This window comes from Vicugna pacos, chromosome 16, assembly GCF_048564905.1.
Source record: "Vicugna pacos chromosome 16, VicPac4, whole genome shotgun sequence".
In the NCBI taxonomy this organism is placed as follows: domain Eukaryota; kingdom Metazoa; phylum Chordata; class Mammalia; order Artiodactyla; family Camelidae; genus Vicugna; species Vicugna pacos.
The window spans coordinates 53,119,483-53,140,861 of record NC_133002.1 but is presented as its reverse complement, the minus strand read 5'-3'; the positions used below and the strand labels follow the sequence as shown (position 1 = coordinate 53,140,861).

Genomic DNA, 21,379 nt, shown 5'->3' with positions numbered 1-21,379 from the left:
CTGTGACAAATCCTACGTAACATTGAAAGAATGGATGCAGCCTGCTTTTACGAGGGGCTCTGGAGAATGAATTGCACCCACAGGGCTGGTGTCATCCGCAGCGCGAGGGCGGGTCTTTCGCAGCCCACGTCAGTCAGTCAGTGGTTGCTGGCCGCCCCCAGGGGTAGTGAGGGGGTGGCCCCCACTTGGCCAAAGGTAGTCTTTGGGAAAAGAGAGTAGCCGTGAGCTAGAAGCAAACAAAATTTGCAGTTGCCGGGAGGGGAGAGCAGACGCTCATAGAAGGAGACCAAGGTGGGTACCAACAGCATCCAGAACACAGTTTGTAAAAACAGAGTCAGGATTCCAACCCAGGAGACTGGTCCCAGAGTCCCTGCTGTTTGAACAAAACGCACACATCGCTTCATGTGACTGCAGAGGAAGGAACGTGCTGATTTCTTGACTTTTAAAATTAAGAGGAAGTGGTACTATCTCTCAGTGCATTTTCAGTTCAAAGCTAGTTGATGATTTTCCATCTTGGGCTAAAGTACACTCACTTGCTTAATCCTGAGAGACACTCTTCTCTCCAGCTCCCACTGGAGGATCTTGTTTTTCCCTGTAAGCAGATTCTTTCCTCTGTTGTGCAAAACAGTTCAGACCTTTGTACCCTCTTGTAAATGTTCAAAAAGACCTAAACTTCCAGACAAGTTATCCCATCACCTAAAAGCATTCCTTCCAAAGGAACAAATAATAATTTTTGCCACCGTTTAAAAATTATCTCAGGCAATGAAACAAGCATAATTAAGTAAGGGATACCTTAGATGGTGATAATTATAAAGATAAAACATGAAGCGGAGAAAGAGGGATTGAGAATGAAGGGCGAACAGAGAGTAAATCGTGCTCTTAAATTGAGAGGTTAGAGTGGAATATATCAAGCGCGATCTGGACCAGGACTTGAAGAAGGTGAGGAAGTGGACCACGTGCAGGAATCTTCCAGGCAGGAGACACAAGAGCGAGGGAAGGGCGCTGCCGTGGAGCACGCCTGGCCTGTGCAAGGGCCAGAGAGGCAGCCGCCAGGGACTGAAATGGAGGGAGCGGTGGCGAGAGACTCGGGAGCTACGGCCGGGGAGGTTGCAGGGGGAGGGACTCCACGCGCTCAGACTTGCACCTGGAGTGGCCGGAGAGTCGCTGGCGAGTCCAGCCCTAGGGTGGCAAGCTGGCGTATGTTTTGAAAGGGATGCACTCTCCCTGTGGTGTCAGCAATCAACTGTAAGTCTCAAGGATGGAAAGCTGAAGTCCTTTGATATCTGAGCAAAAATAGTTTGAAATGGACGGTACCCAGAGACTGATGTTCATGGGAAGGGAAAAAATATCCCCCACCCTATTCTCCAGCAAATCCTGTCTTTATAATAAACCCGTGGTAACATATAGACGTGAACTGACCTTGACATCACGCAACCTTGCCATCTTGAACCAGCCAAGAACCCTTAAGAACTTACGCCCGTCTTGAAGGCTCCAGTCAACTTAGAAATATCTATAAAGTGTTCCTACAGCTCAGACTATCTCTCCAAGCTCTGCCTTCCACTCTCGACATTGAACTTGGTCTCTGATCTCACAACCGCATTTCCCTTCTCATCCTCGCCCTTTGGGAATCAGTGACCAAGCTGGACGATCTGCCTGGCTGTCTATTTTGGTTTCTTCATAAAATATCCTGTTCCCGTCTCTCTCAACGCACATACTATAGGCCATGAGCAAGTAAGTCTTTGCTCCCTGGCAACAAACAAATGTACGTATTTGGGTGAAAGGGACATGAATTTATTTGGAAAAGGGTTTAAGTAATGAAACTAAGATTCTCTTTCCCAATAGGCTGATCATATTCCAAGCAAAGCCAGAAGGATTTCTGGAGCAGAGAAGAATTTCTGAAGACTATAGGCTGAGATGGTGGCTTCCCAAAATTTGGGAACAGCGTTTTTTTTTTTTTTTAATTTTCTCTCTAGGAAAACGGTTGGAGAGGCCGAGTGCCCTAAGAGATGAAACGCCAACATCAGAAATCATCTCACTTCAACAAAGAGCACCCCAGGCTAGGAATATGGAAATGTGGAAGAGAGAAAAAAAATTTTTTTTCCAATTTTCTATAATAGCAACCCAAGGAAAGGTTTGTTTTCCTGTGTTTGAGACCTGTCGCATTTTCAAGATACGGGTGCAAAAGATGAATACCATCTGGGTTAGAGCAAAAGATATTTTTACATGTTGCAACTTCTAAACGTAGCAGGATTTTAACTAAGTTCTTATGCTGGGCACTCTTGGTTCATGATGGGAAGAAGTAATTAACCTTAATGCTAGGTATTAGAAAGTTAATCACACCTCCATGCAAGGCTGATGAAGGAAGTCTCAGGGCTTACAGCCTTGTTTGACTTCCTGCCTCTTTAGCCAGTGGCTATTCTTACCCAGTAAAGACTGAAAAAAAAAAAAAAAAAAAAAGCACCTCCAACTCCATCCTGTCAATTACACCAACAAAAAAAGCTTTGTTCGAAACTTTCTTTGGAACACTGCAAAATGTCTCCAGCTTTCCCAGAAAGCACATGAGCTTCAGTCGCCAACTGTTCAAAACTGGAAACAATTTAAACAACCAGAAAAGTCCCTCAAACCATCACTAAGATGTCATTTAAAGTCATTGATAAAAGGCTGCTCTTTGCCTTGGCTGATGTGACATTGCGGAATTGACACCTTTTTTCTGCATTTTCTTCTTTTCAGTAGCCACGCTAAATTTTCAAAGGGTGCCCTTTTTTTTTTTTAATTACAAATAAAAAAATAGTATCAGGGGCTTGTGAAAGGAAAATCAAAATGGAGTCACTATTGCAAAAAGAGCTTTCTTATAGCCGGGAAGCTACTGAGTGTGGTGGATACACGTCTCAGCCCAGATGGAATCTGAATTTTGACCACTTATTGTCTTAACGTAGGCTTCCAGAACATCTGCATAATGTTCCAGAAACTCAAGATACTCATGGGACCTTCACCCTAAATAACTCCTGGCAGCCTAACCCTTGAAGACAAATGTTTTCTTTCTTGTGTCGGAGTTAATCCCAATTCTTGCCAGACAACGTTAACTACCTTGTGGCTTCTGCCTCTAAAAGCCTCTGACTTTTTCTCTTCCCCCAAACCCTCTTTTGGTTTTCTGAGCCTGTTGGCTCTCAAATTGCAATTCCCAAGACTCCAGATCAAGTTCTTTGTTCTTTGCAACCTTGCTACTGGTTATTGCTCAGCAACAGATTAGAAACCGTAGAAAACAGGATTGGTAAACTCACTGCCGAGTCAGCAGAAAATCTCCAAACTAAAGCACAAAAGGGAAAAAAGAGCTGGGACAGAGCACAGGAAATCCATGTGATGTGGTCAAGAGATCTAACACACATATAGTGAGAGCTCCCAGAAGACAAGGGGAGCCCGGATGGGGCAGAAGCAGTATTTCAAGAAGGACAAGCAGAGAATTCTGCTGAACTGATTACAGATTCAAGCTACAGAGTCAAGACTCTCCAAGAAGCCAAAGCAGCATAAACATATTTAAATTAAGTTCTATATTTTATTATTACAAAAATAACTGTTATGAATGTTCTCTTGCACACATAATCTCTACACAAATACGAGCATTTTATTTGTGGAGGAAAGATAGGATGATTACTAAGTGGTACTGGAAAAATGGGAAGAGTTCCATTTCAGAGGTTGTCGGGAAAGTAAATACAGACCTCTACTTCACACTTTTCAGAAATAAAAACCCCAGATTTAATACAAGGCTACACACAAAAGAAAAAACGAATTACAAAAATATTAGGAAAAAAATACAAAACATTTTCATCATGTTCCAAACATAGCTCAGCCAGTCCCTTCCACCTAAAAGTCTCACGCTGGCCAACGCCCAGGCTGACCACCGCTCCAGCAATGGGTGTGGACGCCTCCTGACTTGTAGCGTTTAGTTCAATCAGATTTCATCGAGTACTTCTTTGGATACATCATGTGGTCTCTCTTTCTTTCTTTTTGGAAATCATGCGCAGAAGTAGATTGAATATAGGTTAATGTTGCTGAAATGCATTAAGCAGACCATTAATTACGAGAATACCAAATGAGAAGACACGCAATCATACTCTGGAAGGAAGGGCTTCATTAAAATAACTGCTTTGCTGAGCTCTTGATTTTTCTTTCTTTTTCTTTTTTTTTTTTTTTTGCTTTTAATTTTGTTATTGTTTTTGTTTTCTTTTTATGCAGTAAGCATCAGAACAACTTACAGCTCCCAAATTCCCAGGACAAAATAATCACCTAATAAATAATTGGGTCCACTGCTGAATTAAACGTTAGGTAAAATGCGTTGGCCCCAGCAACCGAAATTGAAATGAATAAAAAGACTTCATTTGTTTAGAAAATTCATTTCTTTCCCTTCCTGTGCCCCTAGCTTTGCAAACCACTAGTCTGCAGTTTGTCAGGATGATAGGTAACAAGTCTGAAATCACATCAGGAGAAGGAAATCTTATTACACTTTACATTGGCAGAGTCAGGTCCGTGGGTTCAAATCCCTGTTTCAGCCCTTCTCACTTGTATAAAACGGGGATAATAAAATGTTACCTACTTACAGGGTTTGTTAGGTTTAAAGAGACTATAAGTTTTCAGAATGGTGTCTGACACGTGGTCAGTTCTCAAAAGATACTAGGTGGTGATTATCTTGATAAAAGAAAGATAAGATGAAATTAGATGAAGTGGTGTGGGTGCTGGGTGCTCCTGGGGGGCCTACTGTTCACAAATTTTTCTGTAAAGGGTCAGATCATAAATATTTTAGGCTTTGCGGGCTGCATACGGTCTCAGTTGTATATTCTTTTTCTTTTCCCAACAACTCTTTAAAAATATAAAAACCACTCTTAGCAGGCACACAGAACAGGCCAGATTTGGCCCGCAGTCACCACTTTCATTAGGATATTTCCTAGAAAGAAGTGGATCACTGTAATAACCGAATGGGTGAAGGTCGATTTGTGACCCCTGTAGGCACTCTCCACTCAGTCTTGTCTCATTTGCGAGAATATTAGGCTAAGCCATAGGAAACTGTCATTTCTGTGGGTCAAAAATAGTCAAGTATTGGTGATTTCATCTAATCATAAAGACACACAAGCTGTGACATGGACGTCACACTGTCTTCTCCTCCTTTTGTGCCAGCGTGTAAAGACGTCGTGATGGGAAGACAAAGTCCATCAGGCCTCATGTTTTGCATAATGGAAGCAAAATACGCGGATAATTAGGGTTGGGGGAGGGTTTGGATTTTTTTTATTTTTTAACCTTTCAGCCAATAACACTTCCTCCGCCCTGTTTCTTCCCCAGTTGCTTCCTTTCCTACCCTTGTATTTACAAGCTCTTTACCTAATTTCCATCATCTTCTTTCTAGTTTGCCTGCATTTGTTTGTTGTTTTTCCTTTTTTTTTCTACGCTTAAGGGATGAGACAGGCTTCCAGGCTGCTAGGTAGTTAAGAATAATGGATGGCTCCGTGTAAATAAAATGGAAAAACAGAGAGGAGGTGGGTGTTCTGGAAACAACATGGGCTTGGGGCCTCAGAAGGCTTTCCGGGCCCAAACCTCACAGCGAGAACATCTGGCGCTCCGTGCAGCTGCAGAGAGAGCTAGTTTTTAAAAACAGACAAAGCCCTATTATATAAAGGAAAACCACGGTTTTCGTTATTACAAAGTTACAATTGCTCCCTCTTCTGTCTACTTCTAGCATGTGCACTCTCTCGGCCACTGCACATCCAAGAAAAAGTCTTCAATTTAAATGAAATAACGCTGCAGCATGAAGTTCATCACTCACAGAAGCTTGAATTACATAAGCCCTAGGAAAGAACACAAGGAAATTCCAGGGGTAGTGACCACCCCCCACCTCCCCGTATTCAAATGGAAGGTCCCACGGTGGTGGTGGATGCTGTGGTCCTCTGCTGTGTGGATGGCGGGGCCGCTCTGTTGCAACACGGCCAGTTTCCCCGTGGTTGGCCTCTAATTCTACAGGCTTCAAATAATTCACTGTGCACTGAGTCATAGCTCTTTGCTGCCTTGTTTGCAAAGCCCTGAAACTTCTATTCAGACAGCCCAGGATTGGCCCACAGGCTCCACTGACCCTGACCCAAATCCACCCCAAGACAAGTGGCTTAGAAAGAGATTATTCATGCTTCTGCTTTTTTTTGTGGCAGTTTTCGTTTGAATTTTTTTCTTAAAGGCCAAGGAGTGTTTTGCTTTCAAGGTTTTTTTCCATGCACATGGTTGGAATCTCTCATTTTGGAGCTCAGCCCTGTAAACTTGCAACAGGAGGATCTCCTGTGTGACTCAGGTAACTTGTCAGGTGAAGGCCCAGGCTCCAGCCTTCTGGTCAACCTGAGTGACTTGGGAACATGAAACAGGTAACTATTACAGTGGTTGGTACATTTTAAAAAACATCCTTACTGAGATGCTTTGTACCCTTTTGCAGCCAAAATCCCTAACAACCCACACTACACTCGAGAAATATTAAGGAGAAAGATTTCTGTCCAAGGAAGAAAGAAGTTCTGGTGCATGAAGTTTCACTGTCTTCGAAAAAATAAACCAATATTGCATGTGCTTAAATTTTATGCTCAAAGGGGGAAAAGTACATTTTGTTTTTCAAAAAGCACCCAACTTTTTGAAAGGTAATTGTGGAAGTTACTCATTTGTGTTCCTTTTAAAAAAATTTTAGATTAAAACACCTAAACTTTTAATCCAATCGTGTATTCTTAAATTGAGTAATACTATTTTGATGTCCTTTTTTTACTCCATTTGTCACTTGTCACTGTCAGAAACCCTGAGATCAGTCAAGATTACAAAACTAAAAAAAAAATGTTTAATTAAAGGCTTGATTTCCAGAAACAACCCTGGAATCAAATCTTTCTTCCTTCAGTATGGAATTTAAAGGTTGACTTGGAATTCATCTTGGAATCTAGCATCAGTCAGTTGCTGTAATAGAACAACAGACTTCTCAGTGGTGAGAAGGCAGAATGGGACCAATGCTACCTGCAACAGACCCATAAGAGGGTGTGGTCCTGGGGGTCTGAGGGTGCTCCCTGATGCCTATGGTTTGGGCAAATAGCAGTAAAGATGCCAAAACATGGTTCCCCCAGCAAGCACGATCCGACCAGCAATGGAAGTGGACTCACGGAAAAGCTGCCTTTTGTAACTTTTTTATGTTTTTCTTGATGTGCCTGGTTTAAGTAAAGTCTGAGGCAGGAGGAAATCCGCATGAGAATGAACAGTCCAGGGTTGCATCACAGAATGGGCCCACGCCTAAGATGCAGAAAAACTAACAGCATGTCTATTGTCATTTTTTGTTTTGGGGTTTTTCTTTTTCTTTTTCTTTTTTTTTGGTCAACTCTGGTTTGTGAGAAGAAAAAGGTGGCAAAGGGTATGGTTAAAATTTTGGTTTTCCTTCAAGATTTATCCTGGGGATAAATTTGTCCAGTGGTCTATGAGCCACAGAACAAAAAGGAAATACACACTCCTCTGCTGTGTTTCTAATACAAACAGAAGCCTTTCGTTGACAGCGTTTTTGGAAATAACGACACAAAAACAGCCACTTACTATTATTTATAACAACGCGGCAGCTGGGAAAACCACTTTTGCCTGCTCCTTACTCTTATTCGTCTTCTGAGTGTTCTGCTGTAAAATTTAAATTCTACGTAAATGAGGCACTAGATGTCTGAGTCTCTTTCTCTCTGCTTTTTACCCTTTCTTCACCCACTTTTCTACCTTTTCTCCTTCTAACTCTGCCTGAGGAAAATACAGTGTTTGTCAACTATGAAACCTCCCAGGTAGCAAGACTTCCATATTTGCTCTCTCACTCCCTCTGCCCTGCATTGTTTGGCAAGTACTGATCCTTTTTGTCCTGATATTATTCTGTTTTCCCGCCCTCTTACATCACTCAACCAGCTGCTATGAATCTTGGAGTGATATTAACATATTTGTTTTGAAATGAGGGAGGAAGGACAGAGGGAAAAAAAAAGTCAGAAGCTGTTGGCTTTCCTGTTGCTTCATAGAACGTTTAGTGCTGTTCAGTGTCTCCTTTGAGTCTCAAAACTATCTATCACGAATAACAAATGAAATCCCTTACTTATCGTATGAGGACTGGTTCAAGACACTCCCAGCAGGTGTGAATGAGTCCCCCTTCCCTGTACCTGGGGACCAGGATCTCTGGGTTGAGCTTGGAATTTAGTATTTTGTACCCTTCTTCCAGCCTGGACATTTTAGGCAGGTGTTTGGTGGAGAGTAATCTAGAGATAAATAGTCCAAGAGAAGCACTTCCTCTCGTCTCTCCATGATCCACTTTGCACGGAGAGTTCAGGGGCCCACGCGCTACTGTTGCCCAAGCTGGCGTCTCTGGCCCATTTCGAGCCCTGGACGATGTCAGGCACAGGGCAGTAAAGCTACCTCCGGAGGGGGCCCCTCTAGGATTGCTGACGGCCTGGGTGACCATCCAGTCAGGATGGCCGCAAACCAGGGGTGTTCCCAGGACATTCGACCTCATGTTTTAAAAGCGGAAAAGTCCCAGACTCACGAGGACCAGTCTGTCCCGACTCCGAGCACAGTGAGTGTGCCCATATGGAGGTGCCCCCGGGTCTGACACACAGTCCCATTTCCAATCCGTCCGTCTGTCATCCTTGTCAGACTTATTCCCATCTTTGAGTATGAATTCCTCCAGTTATTTATCCTTTCTTTGCAGAAGCTTTAAAATCCTCAGACCCAAGCATGGGACCGAACTAGGGCTCTGACTGCTCAAAGTAGGGGTCAGCTCTCTAACGCTTCCTCTGAACCCTCCCTGCAAGTCCGACTCCCTGGAAAGGGAAAGACCAAGATGGCTGGGGACAAGTGCCTCTACTTAACCAGCTGCTGTGTAGACCTCGCTCGGTCAACTGCGGATGCATCTCTTGCCCACACTGACTGAGAGGGAGCAGGTCTGGCATATTTAACACACAATGTCCAGGGAGTGCAGCTGCTCCTCCCTCCCGCCTCTCCCCACCCCGCCGGCCCTCTCCAGCTCTCTTCTCCCCCAGGAACCGATCGGCAAGGGCACAGCCAAGCAGAAATCCAATTCGGGAATAGAATCCACGTGCTCCCTTCCTGCAAGCAGCCCCCCATCCCCTCATCTGTATTAAAGATTCTCTCCGGGCGACCCTCTTTCATTCTCGGCTTCGATGAGGGGAGGGGAAAGCGAGACTCTCCTCACCACAGACCTGCATGCCTCACGTGGCCGAGGCTGGATCCTTCCTCCTCTCCTGGAGAGAGGGGGTTCGGTAGTAGGGCTGCTTCTGCTGCACATTTGGACTCCTTGGGGCAGGAGTTCAGGATATTTTTGGGTCCACTTTTGACCTGGTTGCTTGCGCCAAGTTCCGGGCCTCAGCAGCTGACACTTCAGCTCCAAGAAGAGCTAATCCCCGGGTTGGAACATTCCATTAGAGACCAGACACGCAACTTGAGATGGTGAGACTTGATTTCCTGGGCACCACAATGCGGTGCTCTTGGCCTGGTGCCGGGTCCCCTTGCCTGCAAATCTGTATGCTCCAGACCCAATATTTGGCTTCCTACATGCTCTGCTTATTTCCGTCTGAGGAAGCCTGTCCTCATTCCCCACATCCTCCCTTCCAGCAGAAGAGCTAGCCCTGCCTGGGCATCTCTGCACCGTAGGATCATCTTTTGGCCATACTTTGTGATGGGGTAGCATTTTCATGCTGACGTAGCAGTGTGACAGCAAAGAAAGATCATCTCCCGCCACCACGTTCCTGGCACACAACACACCGCTTCGCCCTTCCCGGTGTCTGTTTGTGCCACATCCCTGCACCTGGCTGCCTCTTCTCTCTTCCCTGACCCTCGTCCCGCACCTCCACCACCTCCAGCTTGTTCTCCAGGAGTCACGCTGAAGGAGGCGTGCCCGGTCCCTCGGGCAGGGTCCAGCCTGGTCCTCCGTGCCCCCGCCGCACTCCACACACGGGGTGGACCATCGGAGCTACCATGCGTCCGCACGTCCCCCTTGGCTGACTACCTGGTTCCTGTAGCGCCCGTGTCTCTCACTCCGTGGGCGCTCACAGTCCTCCTTTGAAAGAAGTGGGTTTGCTACTTACTTTAGATTTCTCATCGACAGTCTTTTTTAAGGAAAGCATAAGCAAGAAACACAGCTGATGCAGCAAGAACGGTTCCTGCTCTGATCTTTGGCGGCTTAGTGTGGTGGGTGAGTGATTCCATGTTTTGCAAATAAGGAAACTTAGGCTGAGAGAAGGAAAGTGGACAGCTGCTGAGTGTCTGAGCTTGAGATAAATAGTTTTCTGGCACCAAAGTCTAGGATCTTTCAACTATGCCTTTTGAAAAGTAAAAGGGAGGAAGGGAGAGAGGGAGGGAGGAGCAAGAAGGAAGGGAAAAAGAAAAGAAGAGAAAAGAAAGAAAAAGAGAAGAAAAGAGAAAAGAAAGAAAAAGACACACACCTGTGTATTTGCCCTGGCTTGGTTGAGATAATAACACCAAAAGACGGTGGCCTGGGACGCACGGTCACCTGCTGGCCGCCCTGGCGCTCTGCGGGAGATGCTGGTAAATCTCCGTCTCCAGGGCTGTGGAGGTGACTTCCTCACACACTCATGTTTGTGGCCCGGATCTGAGCCATGAGATGGGTACCAGTGTCCTCTCCTGGACATTCTTCGGAACATGGAGCCAAAGCTGAACCTCGCCTAGTCTGCCCAGTCATTCCCTCAAACGCAGCCACCATTGGATTACTTTTAAGTTCCACGAGACATTGCTAACTGGCCAGAGTCGCTTTCACATTCTCTACCCTTAGTCCAGCCTGATTTCCTGCCACTCAGGCAGAGGCAGCAGCCGGACGTTGGCAGGGACCTCTGCGCATTATCAGGGTGAGTCCTGCAGGAGCACTGGCCTGGGGCATAACACTGCCCTGGTCCTTCACAGACGATTTTCAGCTAGTGGACAGTTAATGGCTTATTGAAATGATCCCTTTTCTGTAACTGTTTTGATTGGTAAACACTTAATGAGGTTTCTGGTCACCAATGTTGCCTACAAAATGCCGAACATTGTCAAGTGCATAAGAAACGAAGAGAGAGTTTTAGAAACTGTAGAGTATGTTGAATACATGAGGAATGAGTGGTTAAGAGGTCAGGCCCTGACTTCAGATTACGTGCCCCAGTCATCCGCTCCCTGCGCAGTTTGGGCCAAGTTCCCGCACCTGTCCAGCCTCAGTTTCCTCCTGTGTCGTGCATAACCGACAAGAGTACCTGCCTTATGAGCGAATCACAGTAATTAGCGGAGATAACGACCTGAAAGCCTGTCTTTAGCACACATTGGGCTCCCCGTAAGCACCCAATAAATGTCTGCAGAACATCCCCCGCCATCAGCCCACACCGGAAGAACAAGTCACGGCAGTTCAGGCACTTAGAGCTTTTACGAGAGAAGCATCATTCCTGACATGCCACAAAGACAGTACTGCTTCCCACTTGCCAACCGCCTAACGTAGATTTTTTTCACTGCCAGGTGCTCTTAATTTGTTTTGATTTAATTTAGAAGAGCGATTTGAGTTAAAGGGAGGAAAACAACCAAAAACAGGGGGGAAAGCCTTTCAGGCTGCATGTAAACATTCAGCTTAGCCCCATGTGGTTTTAGATCACTGGATTCTAGCAGAGACTAAAAAATTCTAAAACGTAGAAGGAACTTATATGAAGATAACCTGACGGACTGTGACTCGTGTGTTAATAATCGGTGGCGGTCACGATTAAAAACCCAACGTGTTCAGCATAGACCAGCTCTTGGGCTCTGTTTTTCAGGCAGGCTGGACAGGAGATTTTGGTACCACACGTATTCCGGGGGGAAGACATGCTGGTCAGTATAATGAAAACTCAGATTCGCGGCATCTCAGCTACAGCCTGGGTCTCTGTTCACACTTTTATCTGTGAGTACCCTATTTCTAAATAATGTGCTCCAAGCTCAGGGTATAATTTTGCTTCAGGAACCTCACTTGAGCGGATGGACATTTTAGCCCAAACTGCTATTATTTTTGTTACTCAGTTGGAGACAAACAGAACTGTTCTTCCCGCCGCTCTAAGCATCCAATGGCAGGGGGTGAGCTCCGATCTCCTCGTAGGCACCCAGGACGAGACGGTGCCTTATGGTACCTTGAGTAAAGATAATGGATCTTATTCCACAGCAGGGCTTTCCTGAAGCTGCAATTCTGTGTTTTCTACCAGGAACTCAGAGCCATAATCAGAACTAGTTCCACTCCAATGCTTATTGTCTTTCAACTACTTGCAGTGAGCAGATGAGTGAGCAGGATAAATAAGACTGGGAAAAATTCTCCGAGCCAAAGGGATAAGCTCTCAAAATCCCTAGTCCCTCATTCTGTTGCATCCTTTCCACCCAGTGTTTCAAGCCACTGTGCTCGCAGGCTGGTCACAGAATGTTGGTGGTTGGTGTCCTGGATACGGTGGCATGCTGGTGTCCCCACAGTGCCACTGGACACTGGCACATGTGGCCACACAATCACAGCATAGGCTTTCTTCATGCCAAGGGAACGAGCGGTCCCTTCTCTAAGAAGGTTACATCCTTAGCACTGGCATTTGGTGACAGATGGGCAGTCTTCATTACATGGAAACCCAACTCCTAGGACCCTGAGGGGGACACACATTCCATTTCGGACTCTCAGCACCAGCCAGGACAATTCACGCTTGTTTCATACGAAGCACAGCAACTCGGAGACACAAATAACCCCTTAACCTAATTCAAAGGATCTGTCTGTGCAGGACCTTTTAGCCTGAACCCCAGGGTCAAGGGGGCTTCACATCTTAAATGTTGTCCAACGACAATTCTCTTGCCAGGAGAGATGGAGGAATCATGCCACAAGTATTGATCTTAATTAAATCTTCAGACACAATGTTAATCAAATCTATCAGTGGAGAGATGGTTCCAAAAAAATGAGGCACCTTGTGAAAACTCCGTGAAACCTGATTTTTCATTAGGGGTGGAAAAAAAAAAACAGTTTATCCATTGCCAAGTAGGAATATAACTCCTTATTTAATCTCTGAATCCCCTTTGTGGGAAGGGTGGAATTTTTAGCATTTTGGAGAGTTTCATATGTCTCATAGTTTTGACATAGGAAAAAAAAAGAGAGAGAGAGAGAAAGACACTCTTCAGAGGAAATTGGACCTCCTTGAAATTGGGTCATAGACAGACCCTGTCATCATATTATCCATTTTCAGGCCCAGGATATAATGTTGCAAGGTCTCCACAGCCAAATTCCATTAACCAAGTGCCACGACAGCCAAAATCTCCTTCTGCCTGAAAGATGTCTCCATCTTGCTCACTGCCCCCACCAACCCACATAGGAACATAACCTGAAGCCTCAGAATTTTATATAGAAAAGCTACATGATTAAGAGTCTCGTGGGGTCTGTTAGAATGAAACTCTGTCCCCTAACCGTTGGCATTCAAATCACGGCTCCAGCTATACATGCCCACGACTGGAATTTAATAGTCAGTTTCCTGATTTGGAAATTTGCATAATTGCCAAGACTTTACTGGCCCTTTTCCCAACACAAAAGTACAAGGCCATGTACATTCTAGGATATTCACATGCAAAAGAATAAAGCTGAACTCCTTCCTTATACCACGTATAAAAATTAACTCTAAATGGATCAAAATGAAGACCTAAAGCTGCAAAACTCTTTAAAAGGAACGTAGGTGCGAAACTTAGTCACCTTGGATTAGGCAATGGCTTCCCAGATATTACACCAAAGCACAAGCTAACAGGGAAAAATGGATAAATTGGACTTCAGAATTAAAAACATTTGTGTTTCAAAAGACACTACCCAGAAAGTAAAAGGACCACAGAGTAAGAGAAAATTTTTGCAAATCAAACACAACCAGGATCTAGGATACAAAATACACTTTAAATATCTTGCAACTCAACCTGAAAGGATAAATAACGCAATTTAAAAATAGGAAAAGATCTGAATTCAAGATATTTCTCTAAATAAAGATAAACAAATGGCCAATAAGCACATAAAAAGATGCTCAACATTATTAGGCACTAGGGAAATGCAGATCAAAACCACAGTGAGATGCCCCTTTATACCCACTAGGATGTCTGCAATTAAAAAGAAAACAGGGAAAAATCAGAAAATAACAGGCACTGTGGATGATGTGGAGATACTGGAACCCTCATACATTCCTGGTCAGAATGTAAAACAGTACAACATTGTGGGGAAGTGTTAGGTATTTCCTCAAAATGTTAAACATAGAGTTACCATAGCCAGTAATTCCACTCCCAGGAGGTGAGATTTTGAAAATGTATGTTCAAACAAAAATTGGCACACAAATGTGCATAACAGCATGGTTTACAATAGCCAACAAGTGTGAAAAAGCAAACGTCCATCAACTGATAAATGGATAAACAAACTGTGGTATGTCTATACAATGGAATATTACTTAGTCATAAAAAGGAATGAAATACATTTCTACACTACAACATGGATGATTCCTGAAAACACTGTGCTAAGTGAAAGAATCCAAACACAAAGGCTACCTAGCGTATAATTCTGTTTGTATAAAACGTTCAGAAGAGGCAAATCCATCAACGCAGAAAGTAGATTAGTGGTTGCTGGGGAATGGTGGGGGGAGAGATGATGCGAGGGTTAAAAGTGACTGCTAACAGGTACAGGGTTTCCTTCTGGAGTAATGGAAATATTCTGGAATTACATTGTGAATTTACTAAAACACACTGAAATGTGTACTTTAAAATGGTGAATTTTTTGTTATGTGAATTATATCTTAATTGTTTAAATTGTAAAAAAAAAAAATAGAAGAGTAAGTGCCTAATAAATTTCCAAATGAGGGATCACCAGCTGAAATGGTCCATAAATAGACAGCGGCAGCATGGGCCAGAAAGACCAGAAACAAACCAGGGAAAAAGGGGCATTTTTTACAGGATATGATGCCATTTCAGGTCAGTAAGGGAAACACAGATTATTCAATAAATAGTGTTGGGGCAAAGTTTAGCCATCTGGAAGAAAAATAATAATAAAATTAATCCACACCCCATACCTTATACCAGAAATCAGGTAAAGATTTCAATGTAATTAACATACGATAAAATTCTTTAAAAATATAATATTCCATAAGTGACTGCCTCTGTTTTATAATTTTAGGATCAATTCAGAATATGATGTAATTTTAAAATTCTCATTCAACATTTACTTTTACATTTATTACTGAATAACATTTTGTTTTCTTAGTAACACAAGTTCTTATGTTGATATTTGATGGAAGGGTTTTCAGTATCGTGGCAGCTAACAGACAAACAAAAAACGGATGAAAAACTGCAGTGTTGCTCTGAAGCCAGAGATCCCCTGAATACGCATAATGCATCCGCCTCATCCGTGTCTCAGCAATCTGCTTCTGCTCTAACAAAATAGTTCCCAACTGGGAGGAATTTAGTCCCCTGGGGAACATTTGGCAATGTCTGGGAATATTTTTTATTGTCACAACTTGGGGAAGGATAGTGTTGCTGGCATCTGCTGTATGCAGGCCAGTGACACCGCTAAACAGAACAGCCACCCGCACCAAAGAATTAGTCAGGTCAAAACACCAATGCATCCACTGTTGAGAAACTCTGGTCTGACGGAAGGGTAGCACTTGACATTCTTGACAGTAAACGTGTTTCCAGGGATCCGTGAACTCGGACCCCAGGCATTAGAACCTGGGATGCCAAAAGCTCTTTCTTTGATGCCTCCTTCCTTTTTGTTTATTGAGAACCAATTTTGCACCAGATACTGTGCTAAACTATTTATGTGTAATATTTAATCCTACTCTATAGATGACCCTGTTGTATCACTTTGATGTTTTTAATTCATAATGAGGACATCAAAGCTTGGAAAGCCGATTTAACTTACCAGAGGTCAGTATCAGTTTCTCTTAAGGCCTTTACTTTTTAGGCTCCTTTCAGCCTAAAATGGACAAATTCCTCTAGGGACTGATTATCTTCAATTATGATAAAAAAAAAATTTTCTCTGGTTCCAGGAAATCCCTGTAAACTATACTTGCTTTTTCTTCTTCCATCAGTAAAAACAGGTTGAAATATGTCAGCCCCTTCCTATATTTGAAACAGATTCTGCAGCCTGGTTAGTCTACCCACACAGTTTTTCCAGCAAACAAACAAAAAAAAAACAGACACATGGCTTTTATGTGTCTAACCAAAGCCAGTAGAAAGCCAACTAATTCATTGCATGTTTAATAAAAGTAATAAATCAAAACTGTGCACATGTCAGCCATACAATAGATGGAACAATAGGAAAAACGCCAGGATTAGGATCAAGGAAAGTCTTGAAACTTGAAGAGGGAAGAGTTTGCCGAGCCTGTAAACAGTACTTTAAAGAACATTATCTGAGCACATCGTAGACTCTTAAATGAAGAACAAATGAACAACAGAATCGAGTCATGAATAAATGCCCAGGGAGTTTGCATTCCGTGCAAAGCAACAGTAAGACTTTAAAAAAAAAAAAAAAGTACCCCTAATGGAGTCTCTTGGTGATGTCAGCAGTGTTGTTTTTAACATGACAGGGTACTTTTATGTGTATTCGTACATCTGCTTCATACAACAATCCTATAAAGGAGGAAGAGAAGCTATCATTATTCCCATGTGGTCGATTCATTATTTTACCAAACAACAGCCACCCGGGGCCCAAAACAGAGCAAAGCCCTAGGGGTTCAGTGGTGAATAGAACAGCCCCGGCCTCTGCCTTCACAGAACGGAGTCTAACGGGGAAGGCAGGTGTCAACAAACGAGAAACAGCAGGTCTCAGACGGTGACAGCGGGTGCAGAGAGGACTACAGATCAGGAAACAGAATCCCAAAGGGATTAAGCGGTTTCACGGGTCAAATGAGACCTGGTTTGGTTGTCGAACTAAAACCCAGAGCCGTATCCTCTTACTCTGGACAGAACACTGAGCAGATCAAGGAAAGTAATCACACCGACCAGTCTCTAGCCTGGTCGCACCCTTTGGGGCCCCATTTTTAAAGAGGAACTTTGACCGAAGAGCAAGCCATGTCTTCTAGGGAACAGTTAGAAAGCTGGACATGTTCAGCCTTAAAAAAGGCCAGGACATGCTCACAGCATTCAAATGTTTGAAGGGTTATCGTGCGGAGGAGTGAGGAACAGAAGAGTGTGATGTGGACCAAGGTGCCCTATAAGGCACGTGTCTGTCAAGGTTCGAACGTGTGTTCAGGTGGCCCGGTGAGAAGACAGGATCCCTAAGGGGTCGCAGTGTGCACTTTGAGGGGTGCAAGAACATTGCAGTTCAGGCTATGAACTCTGGGTTAGGCAGACCTGGTTCCAATGCAATCCCCCACCACAACGACCACCACATATTAGCTAGGTTTCCTGGGACAAGTTCCTAAACATTTCTGAGTGTCCGGGAGATGCTAAGAGTGCCTGCCCCAGGTGCTAGCTGTAGGAGTCAGTAAGGTGAGTCATGGAGGAGGCCCTGTTTCATTCAGTGCCTGCCACATGAAGCCAGGGCTGAATACGGATTAAATAAATGAATATCCGTTTAATGGGTGGGTTGTGAATAAACAAAGCACTCAGTTAAGCAGTCTTAGGAGTAACAATCACGACAGGAGCCCAGCTCAAACGAGGATCCCACTGGTGTGTCCAAGGATGAACCGAAGAGATGAGTGAATGTACTATCAACCCTCGTGAGATGTGCAAACAGATGGCGTTCCTACGCTCTCCTCATGAGATCAATCCCTGTGCTGGATAAAGCCTGGACCAAATGTTCTCAAAAACCCTTTCCAATTCTTAAATTCCATGAGAGTAAGAATTGTCAAATGGTCCAATTGTAGAGGTCAGGAAGTTTCTATTCCTTCAGGGCAGCAAGAAAGGTCATGGGGCTGGAACCATGAAGCTGTTTCTTTCTAGAAAAGGAATGAAAAGTCCTTCTCCCTATTTGTACCCCAACTTGTTATTTAAAACATAAGAGTGCTTTGTTTCTGTACCTTTCTCTAAAAGAACATGCGGAATTGTCCCTAAAATTCCCAGAAAGTATATATGAGATTTCTTCTGCCTGTTTTTTTTTTTCCCCCACAAGCCTTCCCGAAGAAACATACCCAAGGACTGCAAGAATCTTCAGGACATGAATTATGGCCTTTTACAATATTTGGTCTTCTTCCAGTCCTGCTGTGGCTCTTTTGACCTCGGTGTGAAAGACAGCGATGGCTTGTTTCCACCGAGATGAGGAAGCAGGCTTTCAGACGGCACCATCTCCTGGTGGAGCGTGGGCACCAGCACGGCAGACTCCCTGCCTGCTTTTAGAGTCTGTGCTGTCAGGGTTGCTGGCGTGGAAACGTCCATTTCCCCGGAATTTAATCCGGGTCTCTTGGGAGGGAATAGCTTGAACTGCATTCAAATTAAACCATGGGGCAGTTTCAAAAGTTCAATGCTTATTTATTTAGAAGCATCTCTTCCCACTAAAGAGTCATTACTCATTATGCTCTCTCTTGTAAGTTTACCCCCCACGAAAGGGGGATCAGGACCTTTCCAAAATGCTCTGAGCTGCCACTGCCATCAGATGTATAAGCCACTTGGTGTTCAGTTGTCTGAACACACTTTTGTGACTCTGATAGAGAAAGATTGAGAGAGGTGGGTGGAGACAGAGAGAACCAGGATCTGAAATCCCAAATCTATTTATTATCACTGAAGGTTGACCAGGGGAACCTGTGAAGGAGCCACTCGAGAAAAACCTCATCATTTATCAACACAAGCTCTGGGTCCAAACCCCTGCGTGGAACACTTTCGACATACAAGCCACCAGGACTCCATGTGTACCTCTGCCTTGAGCCCAAAAGACAGAAGACTGAGCCACCTCCTTGGACTCCCATCTTGATCTAAGCCAGTATCTGGGTGGAAAGAAGAGGCAAGAAAAAAAAAATGAACCCAGGTTAAAGACTCTCCAAAATAACAAAGATTCTTCTTGAAGCTCAACCAAAAAAAAAAAAAAAAAAAAAGTCTAGATTAAAGCATCCAGTCCAGCCTTCCCCAGGGTGGAAAGAAGGCAGGTTTACCCAGGAGGGAGGCATCCCCACGTCCACCAGATGCTCAAGGAAGTCCCAAATCTTAAGGAGGCAAGCCCAATACTGTGAGTCCTGAGGCACCAGGTGAAGGGCCCCTGGGCTTGTCTCCCCAGCAGCTTCACGCCAGCTGCGGAACCCTGGGAGGCCCCCCAAGCTCCCTCTGTTCGGCATTCCTTTCGATAAAACAGTAAAGAACTGGATGCCTGAACATTCTTCATTCTTTCTCGGGACCGGCAGCTTTCACCAGGACAAACTTCCCCAGCACTTCCTGAACCTGAATGAGGCTCGACTTGTAACACACACCGACAGCTACTGCTGGAAAGTTGTGTCTTTTGGATACTTGGAACGTCACGATCCGGTGATGATTTCCGTGCTAGGCACAGAGAGCATATAAGAAACACACAGTCCCAACATGACCAGGATTTCTTTCTGGGGAAAAAAAATCAGTATTTCAAATCATAACAGAAAAACAGCCGTATGAGTTATTCTCTAAGGAGCACATCAATACAGATGTTTTCAAAAGGAGCATGGCATGAAGACATGTTCATAGACAAGCTGAACTAGACACCTGATTTGTCATAAGGGCATCCTTGGATCCTATTTGCTGTTTAACAAAATTTCATTTTGAGGTGTGTTTGCTTGTTGTTCAGGGATAGATAGCTACCAGGAGAACTCGATCGTGAGGCACAGACCGAAGTCATACAGTGTTTCCCAAAGTATGGTCCTTGGGACACCAGTCTCTCAAGATGCTTGGCCAAAAAAAAAGGTGTCTGTACTCCAACGAGTCAGAGACATACTCCAAGTTACACCTGCCTTCCAGGAGAGTCCCAGTGCATACAAACTTTGGAAGAATCTGAGACCTTTGGAAATAAAGGGAAAATTTAGCAGATTAAGTTTGTTTCATATCAAAATGCTCAAACCTCATCAGCCAGAGGACATTTATGTAGAGGAACGTCTCACAAGATCTCGGGAGCTGCTGCTCTAAGGAACACAACACGTAAAACTCCGCTCATAAGCAAGCAGGTAGGTGAGGTTTTCGCTACCGTGGTTGATGATTTTCCAGAACCAGGAGAGATGGGCTTCAACACAGGGACCGATGCACGGTTGCTAGGTGACCAACTCTACGCCCTGAGAGCAAAGAGGAGAGACCGCGTCAGTAGGTCCCTGAGCTGCCAAGCACCCATCTTCACCATTCCATCAAGCTATGCCCATAGTAACAATCCGAGTTCCAGGAATCGGCCACACAGCTTGTCGTTGTGACAACGACAACAAAACCAGCTCCCCCGTAAGCCATCAGGAGATGATCAGTCAAGCGGCGACTGGAGAGCTGGATTCCAACGCGAGTGTTGTAATATTCTGCCTCCACTCCCCCGGCAGAATTCTTGCTGTGTATGATGTCACTCTTCCAAAAAGGACTGGATCTTTATTTCTTCTCTGTACAGTGAGACTCCATAGGCTGGAGTGGCTTTGAAAGGCTCTTTCTGTCTTAAGAGTCTGTGATGCTCACAAAACAATAAAAAAAAAGAAATTCGTCACGTCCTCCTGTTTGATGTCTTTCTAGGATTTTAAATTTGTAAGGAACGTCTTTGTGTGCTTTCCACACTAAACGTAACTGCTTTTTATTTCTCGGTCATTGTTGTGGGATATTGTTTCCTGGTTTGGGGGAGAGAAAGGGAGAATTGTGTCCCATCATTGTCTAGGGATTTGCAAATGGGCTTTTCCGGGCTGAATCTTATTGAGGGTTAAGCAAATCTTCTTTCTTAATGTGCAACCCTCAACTCTAGCCCAAGGAAGCTAAGGGAAAAAATTCTGGCAATAATCGAGTGTATCGTCAATGACTTCTCCTTCCCAGTGGACATTTGTGGCCAATACAGGACCCTAACCTTTTCTTAATTTCTGCCCTCCTTGGATGTAGCTTCTCTGTCTTGCTGGTGTGTTTTGAAATATTAAGAACATTTTAGACAAAGAGAAATATTGCCCCCTACAGGGAAATGAATCTTGGGCTTTTAGAGGAGATCATTTACAATCACTTAAATCTTTTTGGGTTTTTGTGGAGTGTTTATTCTTTTCCTCTTTTACTTGGAGGTTAATACAGCTGGTGGACAATCTTGTTTCTTCCATTTCATTCCATCCTCGTAACAATTTTGTAGGGAAACTGAAGCGTGCGCTTAGAGAACTTGCCCAGTGCCTCCTGGCCCGGCAGCTGTGAGGGACAGTCACCCAGCCTGGGTCTGCTCGAGTCCAGTCCCATGTTTTCCTCAGTTTCA

General features: G+C 44.2%; 1 long non-coding RNA gene across 1 annotated transcript in view; it reads right to left on the bottom strand.

The window, feature by feature from the left end:
* Window positions 1-18,466: 18,466 nt before the first annotated feature.
* The window catches only part of LOC140686186 (uncharacterized), a 113,622-nt gene continuing 110,709 nt past the window's right edge, over window positions 18,467-21,379 (bottom strand). Inside the window, exons 3-5 of the long non-coding RNA XR_012059799.1 lie at window positions 20,156-20,240; window positions 19,416-19,541; window positions 18,467-18,938 (exon numbers count right to left, since the gene is read on the bottom strand). This is a non-coding gene — a long non-coding RNA (uncharacterized lncRNA). The remainder of the gene's footprint in view (window positions 18,939-19,415; window positions 19,542-20,155; window positions 20,241-21,379) is intronic.